Source organism: Pteronotus mesoamericanus, unplaced genomic scaffold (assembly GCF_021234165.1).
Source record: "Pteronotus mesoamericanus isolate MK-2021 breed Mesoamerican mustached bat unplaced genomic scaffold, CSHL_Meso_final contig_73, whole genome shotgun sequence".
NCBI classification, from domain to species: domain Eukaryota; kingdom Metazoa; phylum Chordata; class Mammalia; order Chiroptera; family Mormoopidae; genus Pteronotus; species Pteronotus mesoamericanus.
This window is the reverse complement of record NW_026555245.1, coordinates 6,003,842-6,026,221: the sequence shown is the minus strand read 5'-3', so window position 1 is coordinate 6,026,221 and position 22,380 is coordinate 6,003,842.

Here is a 22,380-nt window from a genome sequence, read left to right as displayed (position 1 = left end):
GCTGAAAAGAAATGAAAATCGTCAAGATTCTTTGAATTGTTAATAAAAAACCACTCCCACAGTATAATCTCTTCCTTGAGATATTAGCTAATGATGGTGGTATATATAGTAATAAATACAGAGTATGTTTTTATATGCAAATTTTTAAGCTGATGAGATGTATAATGAAAAGCTAGCTCTCAGGATAAATTTCACACTCCTCAATGAGACATGCCAAACTTTCAGACCCCAGCCTCTAGCTCCAATCTAATGCATCTTCTGTCTGCTCCTTCATCTTACTGGACTCCCCAGATGCCCTGAATTACTTGTTTCCCAGAGACTCCATGCTGTCTTGGGTCTCCATGTCTGGGATTTTCCCTCTGCCTAAATATACTTTCCTCATTTTTCTCCAGTCCAAATGTGATGTGTCTCTTAAGGCCCACAGCTCAGGGTCTGTTCTGGGAGGACATTTTTGCCTATTGTAGTGGTTCCCAAAGCATGGCCTGGGGAGTTTAAAAAAAATTCCTGCTGCTTAGTCCCCACCCCTAAAGAATTTGTTATTTCAAAAGGTCCCCAGGTGATTACAATGTGATAATATGATTCCAGCATCCATGCCTCTGATTTACAATCATCAGGTCATATGTTTGTCTTCTAGTTGTAAGCATCCTGAGGACAAGAGCTATGTTATTCCTTTCTGTGTCCCCAATGCTTAGAACGTTACCTGGCTCTTAGTGGATGTACCATAAATTACTATTGATTTAAATGAGCCGTTCTTAACCTTGGCTGCATCTCAGAATCACTTGGGGAGCTTTAAAATATATTAAGGTCTTGTATGGCTTAAGCATCAGCATTTTTAAAAGCTCCTCATGATTTCAAAGTTGAGATCCAAATTGAACTCTATAGCTATTGATCTCAACCAATCAATCAAACAATTAGCATTATCAGTAACAATTCAAAGCTCAAGTCCGAGCCCTTGTACTAATTAATTGTGTGACTTTTTGAGTTTCGGCTAATTTACCCTCCAAATACAGGAGTAGGCCTAGGTGGTTTTGAAAGAGATTAACAAGAGATAATTAAAGGAATAATTACCACAAATTTTAGAAACTTTCTTATATTTGATAGGAAAATTTATTTAAAATATATCACACTTTCCTCACTTCTTAAATAGAAAACTGAACAAAATTTGACTTTCTCTTGATGTCTTAGGATCATTAATATACAATTCCCCATTGCGCTGTCTTCTTATATAGTATTAACTCTAAGCGCCATTGGATTGTGCAGTTTATTTGCCCCAATGCTAAATGGTTCCAGACTGCTATAATTTCCAGTTGCCATGTGTGACTTTATGTATTTTTCTTCCTACCACGTTGTTAGTTGGTACTTTATACTGCTTCATTACATGGCCTCCTCTTCCAGTCTCACAGCTTTCAACCTGCTGACTGTAAGGTGGCATGGACTGAGAAGAGAGAGACCTATGTCTAAAGTAAAACAGTTATAGAACCATATAGTCACTATGCTAAAGTGCATGATGGGAGTTGAAGTAAGACAGGTTCAAGTCTTTTTGTACCATATGTCCTGCATGCTTCAGTATCCTCACTTGCTAAGTGGGGAAAATAATAGTATGCATATCAAGGGTTATGAGATACTACTTGCAACATGCTAGGATAATACCTGGCAGTACTAAACACTAATGCACGTTAGCAACAGCAATCAGTAATAACATCTACTGTTTATTAAATTATATTTATGTTATAGGTACTGTGTCAGGCACTTTATATAGATCAACTCATTTCATCCCAACTAAAGCCCTGTGAGACTATGTCTCCCATTAGTCTCAGTTTACCGGCTAAGAAACTAAGATTAGAAAGGTGAAGTCACTTGCCTGAGATTGCATACCTGGGTTCACCAAGGTTACACATGTGGCTGGCCATCACACACAGGGAATGTGCTTTTTCCACCACTCTGTCTTCAGCCAGGGTCCATCCTTGATCTTTTTTTAAATCTTCCTCAGGGGTGACTGCTCTTTTTCCACGTGGGATTCTGCTAAGCACCTGATAAACAATACCTACAGTAATTTTCTAGTTGTCTTTTAGAAATTTAGAATTGCCACTTGACAGTGAAATGCTGGAGGCAGGTTCTGTGTTTAGTTATCTCTAACCTTAGGAACTAGAAAATTGTTCAGTTCATACCAAGTGTTCTGAGTGGGATGAAACTTTAAGGCAAAAATCAGTTTCCATATGTTTTTCCTTCTATGTTCTGAAAAATTACTCCAAATCTCTTTAGTTCTTGGGATTAGAGGAAGTGGAGGGAAATTGAGATCCCAGAAAGACATAATCTGCCAGGAAACAATGTTATTCACATTTTCCACTGTGGGATTCCGCCTGCTGTTCCTATAGGACAGATAACAATTTTGGGAGTAGGAGAATGTCTCAAACAGGTGTTTTCTAGGCTTTGGCCTTGATACTTTGGCCAGGGAGGAGAAGGCAGGGGACAGGGAAAATCAAGAGCACAACTATTGAAGCCACCGTTCAAGAATGTATCATATTTTAGAATTGCTTTGCAAAATGCCACTTGAGCCCCAGGTGTATGGTGTAGCATAGTTCACAGCTGGGCTTGAATGACAGCAAGACATGGCTAACTATTTTGTGAGTGAAATGATCTCTTGATATATTGATCCAGAGCCTGGAATGATGATAATATTCTCTACCTGTCCTTTCAGTTGGAAAGCTGGAGAAGCAGAAAGGAGACTGATCCCATCTGCTTCCTATAGGGAGTTGTGATTAGGGGATGAAACAGGCAGCATTAACCGTAAGAAAGGGAGCTTTGAGAAGTGATATGCTCAGTTACCTTCCCCGTTCCCACCCCTCCCCGCTTTTCCCTCCCTTCTCCTCTCTTGCCCTTTACATCTTTTTCTTTCTTTTTCCATCTCTCCCTTTTACTACGCGCCCCCACCCCCCAGCATAATTAAATGCAAAAGCTACCTGAGGGCAATGACAGGTTACAAATTTAAACCCACAAAAGTCAGGAACTGCAGATCTGAAAGTCCTTAGGGGGAAGGTTAACTTTGCTGCTTTTATATCATTATGGTAAGCTATTTATTTAATAGCCTAATTTGTAATCACCAATACCATAGGAAATTTTGCTATGTCAAACTCTGCCTTCAGTTTTCCTGACTTGATTAGTGATTTTAAATGTGGTACCATTCAGAAATGTGTATTTTTAGCATTTAGCATTCTAGATCATTGGATGATTAAATTACTTATTATCCACATGCTTCTCAGCTCTATACCATTCCAGATATATAATAAACTTTGTGAAGTCTAATGAGGGCAAGTCCATAAAGATAAGATTAAATAACCCCAATTGTGCTATTCCTATTTGTTTAACTGATTTGTGTGATATAATGAAGGAGTATTTTTTATCTGGAAGATAGTTATAGGGAGCCATGAATTAACCAATATTAAATTTTTTTTTTTTTAGAGTTAGTCCTTAAAAGACCCTTCTGGTTGACTGAGTGCATTAAGGACCCCAATTATTATGCCCTTACTCTTTGTCTTCTGACTTGGCAGCTCCTTCTCACTGACAGTGGGCTTGATCATGGAACTTACTTTGGCCAATGATATGCTTTAGCTAATGTAATGTTAGTGGAGGCTTGGACAGCATTTGAAATTTTCGATCTATTCTCTTGAGAACATGCCTGGGCTAGCCTTCTGGATTTATAGCCTCCTGTCCAAGGCCATCCTAGATAAACCACCCTCTGAGCCCATCAATAGGCTGACTGCATGCACATGGGTGAGGATGGCCAAGATCACTCAGACCTGGTCAAGGTTAGCAGAGCCATCCAATCAACCTGTAGGCACAAAACAAATAATAATGTAATATTGTTTTAAGCCATATTGTTTGACACATTTGAAACACAACATGATTGTGACAATAGTTAACTGATATACCTCCCATAAACTTGCTAACGTTGGAAAAATGAGTTGAGGAATACACCTCATTCACTTCCTTAAAGCAATTTCTTTGAGCTATGAACCTCATATGGTGGAATCAAAATGGAATCAAAACTTCTGTCATTAATCCCTTACATTGTTGTTCTACATCTCTGGTTATATGTTGTATCACCCCATTGTGTCTGTACTGTTTCATGGAGACAGAATTACCATTCAAAAATACTCAGCCAGAACCCTGTAAGAATAGGTTGGTTGGTTAAAATATTGACCTGCTATGCTGAAGTTGCAGGTTTGAACTTTGTTTAGAGTACATACAAGAATCAACCAATGAATGCATAAATAAGTGGAACAGCAAATCAGTGTTTTTCTTTCTCTTTCTCTCTCTCTAAAATCAAGTTAAAAAAATACCTAGCATCTGTCTCCACACCCTGAACTTATGTTTCCATCCTCTTCCTTATTTGAGATTTGGCAAGGGAAAGGAGAAACTCTGGGCAATGTCATGAATAAGGTCTTCAATTCCCCGTCCATTAAAGACATTTGTCTTTCTCTGACTGGCTTATTTCACTTAGCATAATACGTTCCAGGTCCACTATGCTGTTGCAAATGGTAAGATTTCCTTCTTTTTTTATAGTTGTATAATATTCCATTGTGCAAATATACCAAAACATTTTTATTCACTGATCTACTGATGGATACTTGGGCTATTTCCAAATCTTGGCTATTGTAAATAATACTAACATAGGGGTGCATATATTCTTTCAACTTAGTGTTTCAGGTTTCTTCATATACATTTCCAGAAGTAGGATTCCTGGGTCATAAGGCAGATCCATTTTTAATTTTTTGAAGAAACTCCATACTGTTTTCCACAGTGGCTGCACTAGTGTGCATTTTTTATCCATCTTTGCCAGCACTTGTTCTGTAAAGAGACTTGACTTTGGGTGGTGAACACACTATTAAATATACAGATGATTTATTATAGAATCATACACCTGAAACCTTTATAATTTTATTAACCAATGTCAACCCAATAAATTCAATAAAAGTAAAAAATTAAAAATAACTTAAACATGTGTTAAAGGAAGACGTGTTTCTGTACTCACACCATTAGGGAAGAAAGTCCTGTAACAAGTAGCCTTTCACTTGACAGTATATCTTTTTTTAAAATTATATTTTATTGATTATTGTATTACAATTGTCCCAATGTTTCTGCCTTTGCCCACCTCCACCCAGCACCCCTCACTCCCTCAGGTAATCCCCACACCATTGTTCATGTCCATGGGCCATGCATTTAAGTTCTTTGTATACTCCATTTCCTATACTGGAATTTACATCCCTATGTCTATTCTGTAACTACCAATTTGTACTTCTTAATCCCATCACCTTTTCACCCATTCCACCACACCCCTTCCCATTGGGAAACCATCAAAATCCTCTCCTTATCCACGATTCTGTCTCTGTTCTTCTTGTTTGCTTAGTTTGGGTTTTTAGATTCAATTATTGATATATATGTATTTTTTCCATTTTGTTGTTCATAGATTAGATTTTCTTCTTTTTCTTAAATAAGTCCCTTTAATATTTCATATAATAATGGTTTGGTGATGATGAAGTCCTTTAGTTTTTTCTTGTCCAGGAAACTCTACTGCCCTTCCATTCTAAATGATAGCTTTGCTGGGTGAGCAATCTTGGCTGTAGGTCCCTGCTTTTCATGACTTTGAATATTTTTTTGCCAGCCCCTTTTAGCCTGCAGAGTTTCTTTTGAGAAATTAGCTGGCAGTCTTATGGGAACCCCCGTGTAGGTAACTAACTGCTTTTCTCTTGCTGCTTTTAAGATTCTTTATTTTTAACCTTTGGAATTTTAATTATGATGTGTCTTGGTGTGGGCCTCTTTGTATCCATCTTGTTTGAGACTCTGTGTGTTTCCTGGACTTACTTACATGTCTGTTTCTTTCACCAAATTAGGGAAGTTTTCTTTCATCATTTTTTCAAATAGATTTTCAATTTCTTGCTCCTTTTCTTCTCCTTCTAGTACTCCTATGCTGTGAATGTTGGAATGCTTGAAGTTTTCCTAGAGGAAACTTATACTATCCTCATTTTTTAAAATTCCTTTTCCTTCTCGTTCTGATAGGTTATTTTTTGCTTTCTTATGTTCCAAATCATTGATTTGATTCTCAGTTTCATCCACTCTACTGTTGTTTCTCTGTCAGTTTTTCTTTATTTCAATTAGTGTATCAGTCATTTCTCACTAGATCTTTATATGCTGCTGAGTTCTTCACTAAGTACCTTGAGCATCCTTATAACCAGTGTTTTGAACTCTGTGTCTGATAGATTGCTTATCTCCATTTCATTTAGATCATTTTCTGCAGTTTTGATCTGTTCTTTCATTTGGGCCATGTTTCTTTGTCTCCTTATTTGGGCAGCCTCCCTGTGTTTGTTTCTATGTATTAGGTAGAGCTGTTATGCCTATGTGTCTTGATCATGTGGTTCAATGTAGTAGGTGTCCTTTAGAGTGCAGTGGCACAGCCTCCCCTATACCAAAGCTGGGTACGTGAGGTGTGCTCTTTGTGTGGGCTCAGTATACCCTCTTCTTGTAGTTGAGACTTGATTGTTTTTGGCAGGTCAATGGGAGGGATTTACTCATGTCAGTTAGCTGCAAGGACTGGCTGACCACTGGCCACAAATCTTCACCCTCTGTGGAGGCTCAGCTGTGCAGGAGCAGGATGGTGGTGTTCCAGAGTGATCTGTCCAATGGATGCGCAGGCTTTGGGGTTTTCTGGGTGGTACAGGCCAAGTTCAGCTCCCTCCTATGTTCTGCCCAGGGCCACCCTGCGTGAACTATAAAGCAATCTGAGAAGGCCGCTATTTGTACCATACTTGAAGACTACCAGGCAAAGCCTAGATGTGAGTCTAGACTGGCTCCTGCAAGTACTGGACCTGGGGCCATGTAGCAAGAGGTACGAGCATTGGGGGCATACTAAGGCTGGATTTTACTTATTTTTTGAGGTTTTAGGAAGTTGCGAAGCATAAGCCAAGACCAGCCAATCATATGGAAAAGTCATGGTTAACAGCTTAAGTGGGCCTGTAAGTTGGGTGAGACAGAGTCTCAGGGGATGTCCAGGGTGGGTTAAACAGTTTTAACCAGTTTGATGGAGTTTCAGATATACCTCCTGCCTGCCAGTTCTGTGGCTCTGTGGGGGAAGGGCTCAGAAAAGGGACAATTGCTCCTGCGTGCCTTTCTGTCTGAGAGAAAGGTGTTCTCATTCTCTGTCTTGAGGCCAGACACTTCAGTTCCTCCCTGTATGCTACTGGTGCCTTTCAAGCTGCTACTCCTGTTCTGGAGCTCAGAGAGAGCAAGTCTGAGTAAGTCCGTGTGTAGGTTCTTTAAGGGGAGCTGCTTGGAATTCCAGGAGTTTCTTTACAACTTAATTAATTCCTGCTAGCTTTTGCAACCAGAAGTTATGGGGACTTATCTTCCTGTCACTGGAACCCTGGGCTGGAGGGCCTGGTGTGTGGTTGTTACTCCTTGCTCCCAAGATATCCCTTCCGAGTTTTTATCCACTACACATGGATGTAGGACCAGCTTGTTCTGCATCCTGCCCTTCCTACCAGTCTGAATGGATGTGGTTTCTTTAACTTCATAGTTGTCAGACTTCCATTTAACTCAGTTTCTGATGGTTCTGAGTGATAGTTGTTACATATTTTAGTTGTAATTTTGATGTGGTTCCGTGAAGAGGTGAACCGTGTTTACCTCTGCTGCCATCTTGACTGGAAGTCTCTTGACAGTACCTCTTGAAAGTCTTCATCAACAACACTAATTACTGTGAAGAATGCCCTACTCTTCAGAATGAGGACAAAATGTCTCCTGTGAGCATGATTCAAAGGTGCTAAAGCACTGGATTTACACACCAAAAATTTATATCTGACTACAGAGGGTTTTTAATGATTTTATTATATGCCTCATAATCTGTTCCTAAATCTGTTCCCATATAATTTACATTTATCAATTAATTTTTGAAGTTAAGGACTGCTGTATGAAGCATTAAAGATAATAATGAGGGATTAAGCTTCATTAGAATGACCAACTTTGATGAAAAATGTAAATTTAGGATATCTGATCAAGTATAATAGATTCATTGTTCAAGACCAAATTATTGTATATATTATCTGAGTCTGAGGGAGAACCCCAGCTTAGACAAAGGCAACTGCAAATCCTGGTGAGTATGTCTATTCTATTAAACGCAAATACAATAAGCTTAGCTTTTTTGAGAAAACAATGAAAGTGTTCCAAAAGATGAATGTGAAAGGTACTTAGGCTTGTGGCTGATGGATGGTTGTTAAATGCTGTAATGGGTAGGCCAAGGAAGAAAGAAAGGAGCACATTCTTTCTCCATTGAATTGTTTTGGAGCACATTCTTACAAAATGTAGAAGTCTTGTGTTGTCTGAGTGAATTATCTATGTTTTTTTCTTATTACCACTTTGTTAACTGGTATTTCATACTCCTTCATTGTACATACTTTTCTCTTCCATTCTCTCAACTTGCAACATGCTGACATAATGGCATTGTCTGGGAAGAGAGATCTATGGTGTTGTGCACACACAGGACTTGTGGGTAAGGTATAGAGTAAGCAAGACCTATGTTCAAATTTACTGTTCACCATTCATTAGTTGCATGACCTCAGATAGCTCTGCATTTCACAATCTCATCAGTAATGTGGTAAAATAGGAAGATAATAGGTAACATGGATTGTTACAAGGATTGAACGAAATAATGTACGTATCTGGGGTGGGGTCTGGAATAGTGTAGAGACTTGATAAATATTGAGGCCCCATCTTGCCCCTGCTTTCCCCTGTATTCTGACATTTAAAGAAGCTCATGTGTGCTATGTCAGAGAGGACCGGGAGTGCGGGATATCTTTTAGTATTCGGAATCCTTAGGGCAGCTCTATATGAAGCCTGCAGCTAGCTAATGAAGCCTGATTTCTTGGGCATTTGCCTCTTACGGCTGATTGACTTGGTAACTGAATTATTCAAAGATTTTATAATATGTTTGAATTTCTTATATCCATTCGGTGGCTAATGATTCCTAGCCAGGCCTGGGGCCTCAGTTGAGAGAGAAAAACAGCTCTGTTCAAAAAATGAGAATTTTTTTTTAATTTAAGAAAATGATTATTATGTTTTGATGGATATCTGCAATTATTAGTTTGGGATTTGTTGATGTTGGATGACTGGATAGTGACAGTAAATTTAGACAGACAGCTTGGGAGAGAAATTGCTTTATAGATTTATTTTAATAAAATTCTATGAGCTGATGATCCCAAAAGTGGTGAAAGTGCAGTATCTGAGTATTGCAGTCTGCAGGGGGCAAAGTTATGCTGGCCATTTTTATGCCAGAGAACAAAGTCAGAACCTTTCCCACTTGTCTAATCTCCCACTAATGCTATAACTTTATATTTCTGTTAAGGCTAAAATGCCATCTATAAAGATGTCATATCAGTTTAAGGATGTTCTGTTATAAATGTTCCTCACTTGTGCGTAGCTCTGGACTATCTATCTGTCACCAAGAGGTGCTTCTTAGATTCCTCTAAAATGTTATGTGTCTGTTTTTAAATACAAATATGCCTGAAAAATTCCTGGGGTTATCTCCAGAGAGACACCTGTGCCATATTGAAACTGAAAAATGACCATATTTGAAGTAATTGCTGGATTCACATTAAAAATACAGTGAGGAGAAATTGTTCCTAACTTTGTTTGGGTATCATTTTTCTATTTTAATAAGAAGAAATCGTGAATTGGATGTGTTTTCAAGAAGGAAGCTATTCCCCTCTCTATCCTAATATGTTTCTTCTATCAGAAATGTTTGTGGGATGCAAATTAAAAAAATTCCACCTTTTAAATTTTGACATGCCCTCAAACCAAAAAGAACAATTTTTTTTTTCTCATTGGCGGGCTATTTGGCCAAACAGAAAAAGGTAGGTACCTCTCTACTTGTAGAAAAGATGTGGGAAGAGGAAGTGCCCAGATTGAGGTAGTAGACATGGTTGATCATTAATAGAATTAATGAATAGCTTTACCTCTAAAATTCAGGTGCATTTTTAGCAAAAGTTGTATCTGTGAGCCATTCCTCTCCAAAATGTTGATTTCCCCCACCTCCACCCCATCCTCTGAAGATAGTTTCTTGGAAATTGTTTTAAACATTTATGTATTTATTCTGTCTACTTTCTGTGATATTATCTGTAAAGAGCTGCAGTGTTTTCCAGACTGTTGTTCTTTCCCAAGAAATAGTGTGTTTTGAGACTACTTCATCTTAAGAGAATGTAAAGGAGAAACATATGTGCCAGCTTAGTGGCTTCCACCCAGTGGGACGTGGACTTTGATGGTGAGGAGCTATGGAATGAGTCCAAATATTAGTAAACTTCTGAAGGACCAGGTAGTATGCTTCTACATTGATGTTTCTGTCATTTTTGAATGTATATATATGATTATTCTGAAGAATATATAAATCATTTAAGGTTTTTGCTGAATTCTTCATTGCTTTTCACCAGTTTATGTTTTCCCAATCAATGGTAACTAAAAGCACACCTATTACATGCATTTTTTTAAAGTAAAAAATGGAGCCATTATATTTGAAATGTTGGAAGGCCTCTGCCCTAGAATGAAAAAAAGTGGAGATAATTATGTTTAGAAAAGGCATCAGTAAATCAGGGGAGAAAAAAGAGGTTAGTATGAAACCTAATGAACTGAAACAGGAGAATTAGAAAACCAGACTCATGAAACGGGAATAACCAAAATAGCTGGTAAACTGATTGCTTAGAGTTTTAGTTATCTACTACGATGTAACAAATTAACAGGGTGGCTGTAAGCAATACTGTCTCCTTAAATTCTGTGGGTTGGCTGGGTAGAGTCTGGCTGTTCTGTTCTGTTTGACGTTGTCTGGGCTACACTCATTGAGCACTTAACTGGGCTGAATATCTAGGACCGCTCCCCGACACGTTTGACACTTTGGCAGGGACAGCTGAATTGCTGGGCCTCCCTTATTCTATTATTTGAGAGCTTCTCCCTTTGCATGTGCTGTCTCCAGTAGAGTAACCAGACTTCTTATATGGTGGCTCTGCATTTCCTAAAACAGAAGTGGAAGTTTCCAGGTCCTCCCAAGGTTTAGGTTTAGAACTGGCGCAGCATCACTTCTTTCTGGTTGGTTAGAGCAAGTCACAGTTCAGTCCAGGTTGATTCTAGGAGAGGCCTATGTAAGACAGCACAATAGCTGGAGGCAAGGATCATTGGAAACCATTCTGAAGACCAGATATCATACCCAGGTAGGGTCATATATAAAAAAGGAAACAAAACAGCATGGCTAAGACGGTTTTGCTTGACTTACTCATATAGCCACTGTACACTCTCTCATGTCTGGTCGCGACAAGATTCTTTAATTTGCTACTGCTAGTAATACTTTATAACAGTCACAACATTTTTAAATCAGTCCTTCGAGGAGCTTAGCTTGAGCCAGTATGCATGCCTGTGCCCTTCCTGTCAGGGGGCAGGGAGACAGTTGCATCTCTCTCGATGGTTTCTGTTGCAGAAGGCAGAGACTGCCTTTTCCAAGTCTTGAGTGACCATATGTCCTGGCTTATCTACAATGGCTCTGGTTTATGTTGATTGTTGCAGCATGATTATTAACAGCACCCACTTTATTCGTAATAGATGTTTAGTGTGGATGATAAATTATCTGGTCATTCTGTGGCCAAGACCTACATCATGGAAGAGTCTCCAAAAATAAGAATGGGATTCAGATTGTAGGAGGCCAAAAAATTAAAAAAATGCCTACTTACTTCTGCCCTCTATTGGCTTTCCAATATACATATACTCTCTTCTTATTGTACTGATACCCTAAAAAGACATGTATCTGTCTAAAAATGCACCTAACTCTTCCTTGTAAAACTAGTAGTACATCCTATTCTTAGATATATACCCTGAAGCTTGTTAGTTGCTTCATCTCACTCCAAACTTAGAATCTTTAGGGATTGTCCATGCTTCTCTCAGTTCTGTCCTGATCCTGTTTCCATCTTCCGTAATCTAATGAATAAACTAAATTTAACTACTACTAACACAGTCCTTATACAATAGGGAAAAGGGGGAGGAATGGAAAAGAAAATGAGTTAAAATGTGTAAGTATGAATATGACAAAGCAGAGGAAGGAAAATATATTAGAGACTACACTTCTCCTACCTGCATCTCGCACCTTACCCTGGACTTGCAGTCCTGGGTTATGAATACTTTCTGACTGACCTTTTATATTTACCTCCCTCCTTTGAGATTCAAAGTAGGCAAAATTGTTGAAGCCTACATAAGGAGCACATGCCTTTACTGCCACAGGGAGGGGAATATCTGCCTTTCTTTCTCTCCAGTGGTGGGAGGCAAGGCATAAAATTCACCTAATAGTGGATGCCCCCCAGGTAGGAAAGGGAACAAATGTTTATCACCCCTTTTTATCTACCACTGTATCAACATTGATAGGTAGGGGGTGAAGGTGTGGTTCTAGATTTTAAACTTAGTGTCTAGGGAATGTGCAGGCCACAAGATTATTAGCTGTGGTCTGGGGCTACTGACCTGGGATAATCTAAGACAAAATATTCATGCAAATGGAGGAGAGCCTTGGCAAGGTGAGAAGTGTGATAGAGTGGGGGAGGAGGGAATAATAGACAGGTTGGGAAAACAGGCGGGGAGTGTTCTGAGGAATCTGAATTTGGCAGGGTATGTAAAGGATGCTGTATAATTTAAGGAGATAGGGAGGACATAGAATCAGGGTGTATCTCTCCTTCAGTTTGATAGATGCCTATTTGTGCCAAGCTGAGGGCAAGGTAGGAGGATTGGCTGGAGCTAAAATAATGGAAGAAACATGAGTCAAATTTGTATAAAGGGTTAAAAAATTATCCCATCATTCAGTAGAAGTCCCTTGTGTGGAATCATGAAATCTGAGTCCTCAACTAAGCCTGCCTCAGATTGGATACATTACCATGTATAGCGCTTATTTCTTAATTCATAAACTAAGGAGTTTAGAGTAGAGCAGTCAGTCTAATCATGGAGTCTGCAGATTGCAAGAGCTCTTCAATACAGAATTGGGGAGTAGAGATTTATGCAGAAGTCAGTATACGATCTACATATGGATTCATAAATTAAGTAAAAAGGCTAATTCCTGTACATAAACATTACACTTTAAATGTGATGACAAATGATATGGGAGAAGTGGGGTGTGCCATGTAAACTCACTGTGGGAGTCTCAACCTATTCCGGGGGCCTGGGAAGATCTCCTAGAGGAACTGATACTTAAGCAAAAGGTGAAAACCAAAAATGAGTGTGCCATTATGCTTAGGAAAAATTCCATTGTGGACACAAAGATCAACGCATACAGAGAATGGATATTTCTCTATCAATGTCCTAGTTGTAACTGAAGAAATAAGGTTATTGAAGAGGTTTGTTGCTGGTGAAGAAATACAGCATGAACGGTGTTGGGACTTGGGTCTCTCATAAGACCTGGTAATTTTCTCCAGCTCCTGTCTCTTTTAATGAAGCACAGTCCCACAGCGCTTCAGCATGAGATGCTTTTGGAACACCATATAGAAGTGCACCTTGATTTTGGACTTTGAAGTCATTACAAAATAATTGTTGAGATGCTTTCTATAGATCTCATTAAGGTTGGTATAGGGCTCTGTGCCTTTCTGTCATGCCTATGGTAGTGAAGGGTGGTTTTAGATGTATAATTAAAGTAAGTCCAGAGAGCATGATGAACCAGTAACCAATTTTATTAGAATTTCAAGATCTTGGCCACAGACCTTCATTCTGCTGTCACTACAGTGTAATTTATTTTGTCTTGAATATTTTGCTGCTGAAAATTAATGAAGATTCTACAATTGGTCCATTTGAGGTACTATTATAGCAAGGTTTCCACGGCAAAATACCCCCCCACACTTTAGATTAATTGTTGCTAGTTTTTGCCTTGGACTTGGGGAGAGCTGATTTAATAACCAAGAATCCTGGTTTCCCAAATTGACATCTTCCCTATGAACCTAGCTATTTCTTGAATAAAATCCTATGTGACTAGTGAAAGATACTTCCTGTGTTCTACAAAAATTAAAAGTCAAAAGTATCAAAAACATTTTGTATTTTTACGAAATGTAAACTACTTTTGGTGTTATGTCCCTGGATTTTTTTTTTTTTAATACTAACACCCCTTATCTTTTCTGTTCAAATCTCTTCCTTTGCTTTATCTATGCACTCTGAACATTCTGAATCAGCTGTGACCAATACTTCCCATTTCATATGTCAGGGCAGTAATAAGTGCCTGTTTTATACTCCACCGCCCAAACTGTGGACTTTATGCTCAGAGGGACAAGCAAGCATAATGATATCCATCTGGGAGTGAGCTTAAAATAGTGCCCATGCGTCATTTTGCAGTTAGGAATCTGGATATGGCTAATGGGGTGTTATCAATCAGAAGATAAAATTAAAATCCTACATTAGGAACCACTCCTGCCAGAAAGAGGGAATTTTCTAACAGCTGTTTTCTATTAGGTGCTATTGTGTTCTTTAACAGCAAATTACATAGATCAGAAACTTACGGTTAACAGTTTCCCCAAGTGAGGTTGTAAATAAGCCTGTTGTCCTCTGAGCAAAGATATTGCAGGAAGAGAGGAAGCTCTGAGCAAAGTGTTGGTAGACTTAATAGGGCAGTTTTCTGCTCCCCCTTGGAGGCTAAATAGCTTTCTCAGAAGGGAATAAATGTATTTTTGTGATCCTAGTATAGGAAAGTGACCTTTTGAACTATGAAAGAGAAGATATTAAAGCTTTTACCTGGCTAGTGTCTACTAACAACTAGCATTTGATTGATTCCAGAATTCATTAAATCTTAAAAGGGAAAAATTAGCTAGGGGTTCGGGAGAGGAGAGAGAGGAAGCTCTGTACCCAGCAAGCACCAAGTGTCTCAGCTCCAAATGAAGATAAGTTGTTTGAAACGAACAGCCAGGAGACAGTCGGTGCATTCTCCTGCTTATTGAGGCTCAGTAAATTAAACTTAGTATGCTCGAAGGCTGGCTCTATGCTGATGTTCTAGCCTTATGGAAAATAACGTGCTTTCTCCCCCCTTTCCTTTCCTGTCTCTAACAGATGACAGTAATAATGAGAACTAAAATCACTCAAGTCAGCGTATGAAAGGAAACTGTCTATTTAAAAAAAATAAAAAGACGTCTTTCAGTGCCATCTGCTGAGGTACAATAATGTTTTGTAACAGGTTTTGGAAAACACATTAAAAGGCTTCATCTGTGCTTGTCCTTTCCAGTTAGTCAAGATATAGTTGTGTGTCTCCTGTCTGATATGGATTCTTGAATCATGTAATTATTTCTAATTTATCTCTAAAATTAAGCATCTCAAATACAATTTTAATTGGGGTTTCATTAGGTACTTATTATACCATGTGTCAAATGATAGTTGATTATTTTGAGCATGGATACAGAATCTGAGAAAGATAGTGGGAGAATGATGGGTACCTCTGAAAGCTGATGGTGTTCAATAAATATGTCTTTAAAGTAATCAGTTGATATATAATTAAAGTAAGTAATTACTGCAATTAAACTCTATTTATGGAACCCTGCTGTGTTATTTCCCGTCCTAAGCTTAAACATGATTGTTGTTCTTTTGGCCAAATAAAATTAATGTAATGAGAGGAAAAACAGAATAAATATAGGGCTGGATAACAGAGAGAGGAAAACACTTCTCCTTTATTGGAGAAGGATGGCATGAAGAGAAAAAAAACTATTTTCATAAGAAAACAGTGTATGAGGCTTTAAGAATACCCTGTTTACCTAAGTGAATTAGGCACATTCAATGCACAGTGAGAAGTAATAGGACTAATAGGTGGGCCAAAAGTGTGTGAATCTATATGAGGGAGGAACAGAGAGATAGCAATCTGAAAGACTGGACACTGAGAAAGCTAGTTACACACTCCTTCACCATGTGATTGCTGTTTTAATTTGTCTCTAGACAAATTAAAGTGCTGAGGAGCATTTTAGGTAGTGACTAGCTATAGTAAGCACTTTAAAACATTTAATATTACATTATTAAGACTGGGTCAAGTCTGTCTTGAATGAGAGTGAATGTGCATGGTTCACAGGGAGGTGATGAGAAAAAAATGAAGGGGAAAACAATCAACAGACAACTAACTGTGTTCCTTTGTCAAAATATGCCTTCCTGACCTCTGCTTCTGGGCAAGATGGGCCATCAGGTATTTAATTTACTCTCGCACCTGAATCAACTTGAAAAAATAACAGGCAAAATATATGAAAAAATGGTTTCAAGACACTGAACACAAGCAATAAAGAACAATTTCCTGAGATAGGGGGAGCAGATGAAGAGGGCCATATGATTGTTCAGTTTATGGCTGGAGAGTTTCCAAGTTTTGGCACAGTGAAGGAAAACTCAGGTGGAGCTGGGTAATTTCTCTGAGTTAAGAAGACAGAGCTTGGAATATGGGGGAAACTAAGGCAGCTAGAGTTTGCAGAACAGGGACCAGAGAGAAGGGATCTGTATGGAGAAAGAACTTCAGAGATCTGTAGATCTCCTTTGGAGTGTCATCTGAGTAATTATCAGCACAGGCTATTGAGAGAACACCCTGAGGCCATGTAAAGCACTATCTGAGAGAATTAAAAAGAATAATCATGAGAACACACAGAGGGCTGGGAATAGTTCTTATTCTTGCCAGTTAGAATAGTTCCTGTTATTACTCATTCTAGAAAAGGTAAGAATACCAGGTCATCAGATAAAGTATTCAGAAGGGTTTTAACATAATAATGTGGCAAAATTAGCTATAGACCAAGCATTGCTCTGTTCCTGCCTAATAAAGCTTAAAAGAAAAACTCAAGAGGGTCATGTTTTCATCAGTTCAGGCTGCTATAAAAAAAATATACCAAAGACTGGATGACTTAAACAACTAATATTTATTTCTCACAGTTCTAAAGGCTGGCAAGTTCAAGATCAAGGTGCAGTCAGATTCCGTGTCTAGTGAGAGCTACCTTTCTGGTTCATAGATGTCTGTCTTCTCCCTGTCTTCTCATATGACAAAGTGAGAGGGCTTCCTGGGGTCTCTTTTATAGGCGCACTAATCCCATTCATGGGGTTCCACCCTCATGACCTAATTACCTCCCACGAGATTCATCTCTTCATACATTGAGGGTTAGAATTTCAACATAAATTCTGAGGACCATACACATACAGTTGTTGTGTTTCCAGCCAAGTTAACTGTGTCCCAGAACAAAGCTCAAGAATATATATAGGGATACAAAAATATGTAGTGCCTAACTGTGGAGGACAGTGAAGGCTGACGTCAAAAGCCAGGTTAAGTGCTTAGCAAGGCCACTCTCGACAGCTTGTATCTGCAAGGCAGAGCAAGCTGGCAACTGACAACAGCCTGAGCCTGGGGTATTGAGAAGGGAGTAGATAACTGGAAGCTTCAGCTGAAGATGACTGCAACCTTTGCAGAAGAAAGTTTTATCATGTAGATAGCCTAGGAATGGAACAATCCGTGCCCACAGCGTTCTCGTAAGTCTGCAAAACTCCCTTGAGCTTTATCTAACCAACCCCTGTAAAATAAACGTGGAGACCGTGGTCATTATCATTGTCTTTCCGTCAGAGGACAATGCCCCACCTGGCCCCCACTTTTCTCTGAACTGTCTTGTGTTGTGTCTTTGTGTTGTGTTGTCCTTTCTCAATCTCCCATCGCCCCCAATCAGGGACCACCCTCCGCGCGGGTCGTGGCACCTAACAATGTAAAATCATACTTTTGGTATCCAACTTAAAATTATTAAACAGGAAAATGTAACCTATAATAAACAGAAAGATCAATCAATTGAGAAACCTAATTCCCTTTTGCATTGTGAGGAGAGAGTCAAATCCTTTCCCTGAAAAGCAACTATAAAACTAGCCAATATTGCCAAAAGAAATATTTTATGGCTCTTGAAATCAATCAAAGGCAAAAAATAAAACAAAAGTAAAGCAATTATTTATGAAAAATTGCTGAATATCAGGTTAGAACATTGGGAATCAAAGCCTGGAGCTGCTTTCATCCTGTATGGGGCAGACCAGGGAAGTCAGCAGCTTTGCTACCAGAAGGGACTTAACTTGATTTTTGTGGGGAAGGTGAAAAACCCATTCTCAGCATTCTCCATAAGAGTAATTGTCTTGGAAGCAAGCAAATGAGGAAGGCCAGCAACTGTTCATTTGAAGTGTAGTCCCATTTGGGAAAAGCAATGGACCAATGGACCAACCAGAAATTAATCATAGAGATCCTAGATATGACAGAGCCATTGATGGAGTTGATAATATCTCTGTACATCCCTGGCTGTCTTCATTGTGCATGCACATAGGAGACCAAAGAGAGCCTAAACTATTCTCAGATCCCTGGATAATTGAGAGACCACAAAGCTATGCAGAGTATATGAAAGAGATCCCAGCAAAAAAATAAATGCTGGTGTAGGGCAGAAAGTTCTTGAAATTTGAATAAACCCACAGACTGTTAAGTTATTCAGACATGGAAGTGACTTAAAGAAAGCCAAGGTTAAAAATAGAACATGACTTTTAAAAATCACTGAGAAGAGACATTAGGGGCTACCCAGGCAGAGGAAACCAACTCCATAGATTTATAGTAGATAAGTTTCTAAAATAAACAGAAAAACTCAGCAACAACAGCAACTCTCAGGGAAAATATCAGAATCTAGAATTACTATATTATCTAAAATGTTCAATTTTCAACAAAAATAATAAACAATTCAAATAAACAGGAAAGGGTGGCCCATACTCAGGGGAAAAATGTAGTCAGCAGAAACTGAGTGAGTCCAGATGTTAGATTTATCAGAGAAAGGCTTCAAAGCATCTATTACAAATATGTTCAAAGAGTTAAAGGAAGTAATGCTTAAAATTAAAAGAAAAGTAGGATGACAATGACTTAGTAATTAGAGAATATCAATAAAGAGATAGAAAGTATAAAAAAGAACTACACAGAAGGGTTGGAGTTGAAAAATACAATAACTGAAAAAAGTTCACTAGAGGGGCTCTATAGAAAACTTGAGAAAATTTAGTGAACTTCAATAAGATCAGTAAAGTTATCAAAATTGAAGAACAGAGAGAGCAAAGATTGAAGAAAAATGAACAAAGCTTCAGAGAGCAGTGAGTCAACCGAAAGTTCACCAACATAAATATGATGGGACTCCAGGAGGGAGAAGAGAGAAAGAGAAAGGGATAGAAGAGTATTTTTAGAAATAATGGCAGAAAACTTTAAAAATTTATTTAGAAAAATGACTCAGGGATTGAAGAATCTCAACAAATACTGAATAGAACAAGCACAAAGAGATGAATACCTAGTTACATCATAGTCGACGTGGAAGACAAAGAGGAAATCTTGAAAGGAGCAGGAACAAAGAGACTCATCAAGTACAAGGGAACCGCCCCCCCCCCCGCCCAACAAGATTAACAGCTGACTTCTTTTCAGATATAATGGAAGCTAGAAGTCAGTAAAATGATACATTCAAAGTGCTGAAAAAAAGAGAACTGTCAGCCAAGAATTCTGTATCTAGTAAAACTAACCTTCAGAAATGAAAATGAAAAAAAAAAATTCTCACATAAACAAAGCCTGAAAGAATTTGTTACTAGCAGATTTGCCATACAAGAAATACTAAAGGAAGTTCTTTAGACTAAAAGAAATGACATTAATGGTAACTAAAATACGGAAGCATGAATAAAAAGCACTACATATGGTTATGTGGATAAATATAAAAGACTGTATAAATATATTTTCTTCTCTTTAATTCTTTAAAAGGCAATATAGTATAAAATAGTAGTTATAATTCTATTGTTGGGTTTATGACATGTATAGATGTAGTACTTATAGAAATAGCACAAAGGACAATGCAGTAAAATTTCTGTATTTTACCAGAATTAGATTAGTTATTAGTTTGAAATAGATTGTGATGAATTAAGATGCATATTGTAAACCCTAGGTCAATTACTAAGAAAAAAACTAAAGTTATATAGTAAATATCAACTGAGAGACTTCTATTTCTGTAAAAGATAGAGAAAAAGTAACCAGATTTACCATTACCTAAAATAACCAAGAAGAAACCTCAGACAGTTAAAATGTATGAAACAATGGTTTTCAAGACACTGAACATCAGAAAGGAGGAATTACAAAGTAGTATGAGGATCCTTTTGAGAGTAATGCCTATATTTATTCTGATGGTGATGGTTTCACTTGCATGTACAAATGTCAAACTGTACACTTTAAATATATGCAATACATTATATGCCAATAATATCCAAATGAAAGTGTTAAAAGCATTTCTGCAAATCATGGATCCATAACCTTAAAACACATGTGCAAAAACATGTACAATGCACACACAATTTTGCAGGGAGATATTATAAAAATAACTCATGTTAACTTAGAACTTTCCTTATAGAATAGTTTTCCATAATTTGGAAGTAATTTTGAAAATATTTGGAAATGGATAATTTGACAAATGCAAAGAATAGATACAGTATATGTCCTGGTAACTTTAGCCTTGAAATCTAGGAATATGTTGAAAAATATTACAAAATATAATTTGAAAAGGATATACTATATAATAACTTCACATGCTTTATTAAGAGAAAACTCTCTCAGACTTGCCTAATTTTCTTTTATGACAGAATAACATATAGAGGAATAGGGAAGGGCTGGCTTATTGCAGTATATTTCAGGGAAGAGTCAGTACCAACTGTGGTGATCAAGTCTGGGGAACAGATTAAAGAGGATTGGAATAAAATGAATTTTCATGGCATAGTGACTAACTATTGTTCTGGAAGTTAAAGAGAAGTCACAAGATTTCTGGGGTCTCTATTTTTGATGATTGGGTAGGTATGTTGTCAAGAGGTAAGATAGTTATTAGAGCAGGAAGTTGGAGAAAGGAAAGAGATTATTTTGGTTTTAAGAATAACAGGAATTTTCTTTTGCATTATGTATTGAGAAATATATAGGAATTGGTTTTTCAGCTCTTTCTCCTGATGTTCATTCATTTAAAAATGACTTTATATATAAAAGGAATGTTTTGCCAGATGCTGAAAACGGTAGTTCTCTTTTGTAGCAATAATGGAGATTGATCTCCAGGATGAACTCTCTGTAATGGGAGCTGTAATAATCAGTGAGTTAGCATATATTATTGAGACTTTTCTATGTCAGAAATAGTGTCAGATTCAGAATAATGCTACCTTCATGGGCCCTTTTCTTGGAGACTTGGAAATTGCAGAGGCGTTATTCTGAAAGTCAAAATGGAGCATTTCAGCCCTTCTTTTTGCAGTCACTGTTAGAGATGGAGACAAGTGATTTGGGGGCACGACCCAGGAATATAGAATCAAGGTACTTCATGTGGTCAGGGATCTAATGCATTGAGGCATACTACAGCTCTGATTCCGCTTCACTCAGCCTCAGGCCTTGCTCCATTAAACTCAGGGATATGCCTAGGTTTCCTAATTAAAGAAGGCAGGGCAGAGGATGGGGAAGTTTTGGGTACATTCAGCCTTTTCAAATTATGGCATGTGTTACCACAAAACCAGGCTATTGTTATAGCAATTCCAGTGCCAGTTTGTTGAAAGGCAGACTGAATGTGGTGCTCTCCCATTCTCTGCAATGAGATTTCCCTCTACATTACTCACTCGATATCTGTTTGGTGTGAATGGTATCTGTGTTAAACTTGTGCTAGAAAAACAATTTGAATTTGTGAGACACTCAGTTCTAAAGTGGTTTTTTCCTGAGATCTTGAATTTTATTTGTTAAACATTCACCTCAGCTCTTTATACGGGAGAAAGAAAGGTGGTGTCATTATTTTAAATAATGTAACACTCATTTCTCCTTTGGTAGATTTAGTAGCACTGGGGTAATTATTACAACATTACTTTTTCACATTTTTAACTCAATAATTTAATTTAAACTATTAAATTGCTTTAAATAGGTTTCATCTAACATTTAAACTAGATAAAACAGGTTTTGTTTATTAAGTGCTAACTAATTATTTCAAACATGTTTTGGTTGCTTTAAGAATGACATACAATTATCAAAAGTCAGCCTACTTCAAATGTTGAAATGTTTATATTAGCTTAAATTTGTCAATGCTTTTTAAAGCTATACTGAATTTAAAGACATCTGAATAAATGAGATTTCGTGGCAGGTTCTGAATACTCCAAAACCCCAGTGATATTTGGCAACAGTAGAAGTATCACATAGCTGTATGCCTCTGAGAGTTAGTTGTAGTACAAGTTTAGAGGTTTAGGTCACAAGCTCAAGCCACAGTCAACTTCATCATGACCAATGTTTATCACCTTCTGAGATCTTCTTGTTGGTATTTGAAATGATTTGATGGTTTCAAAGTAACCTTTCCA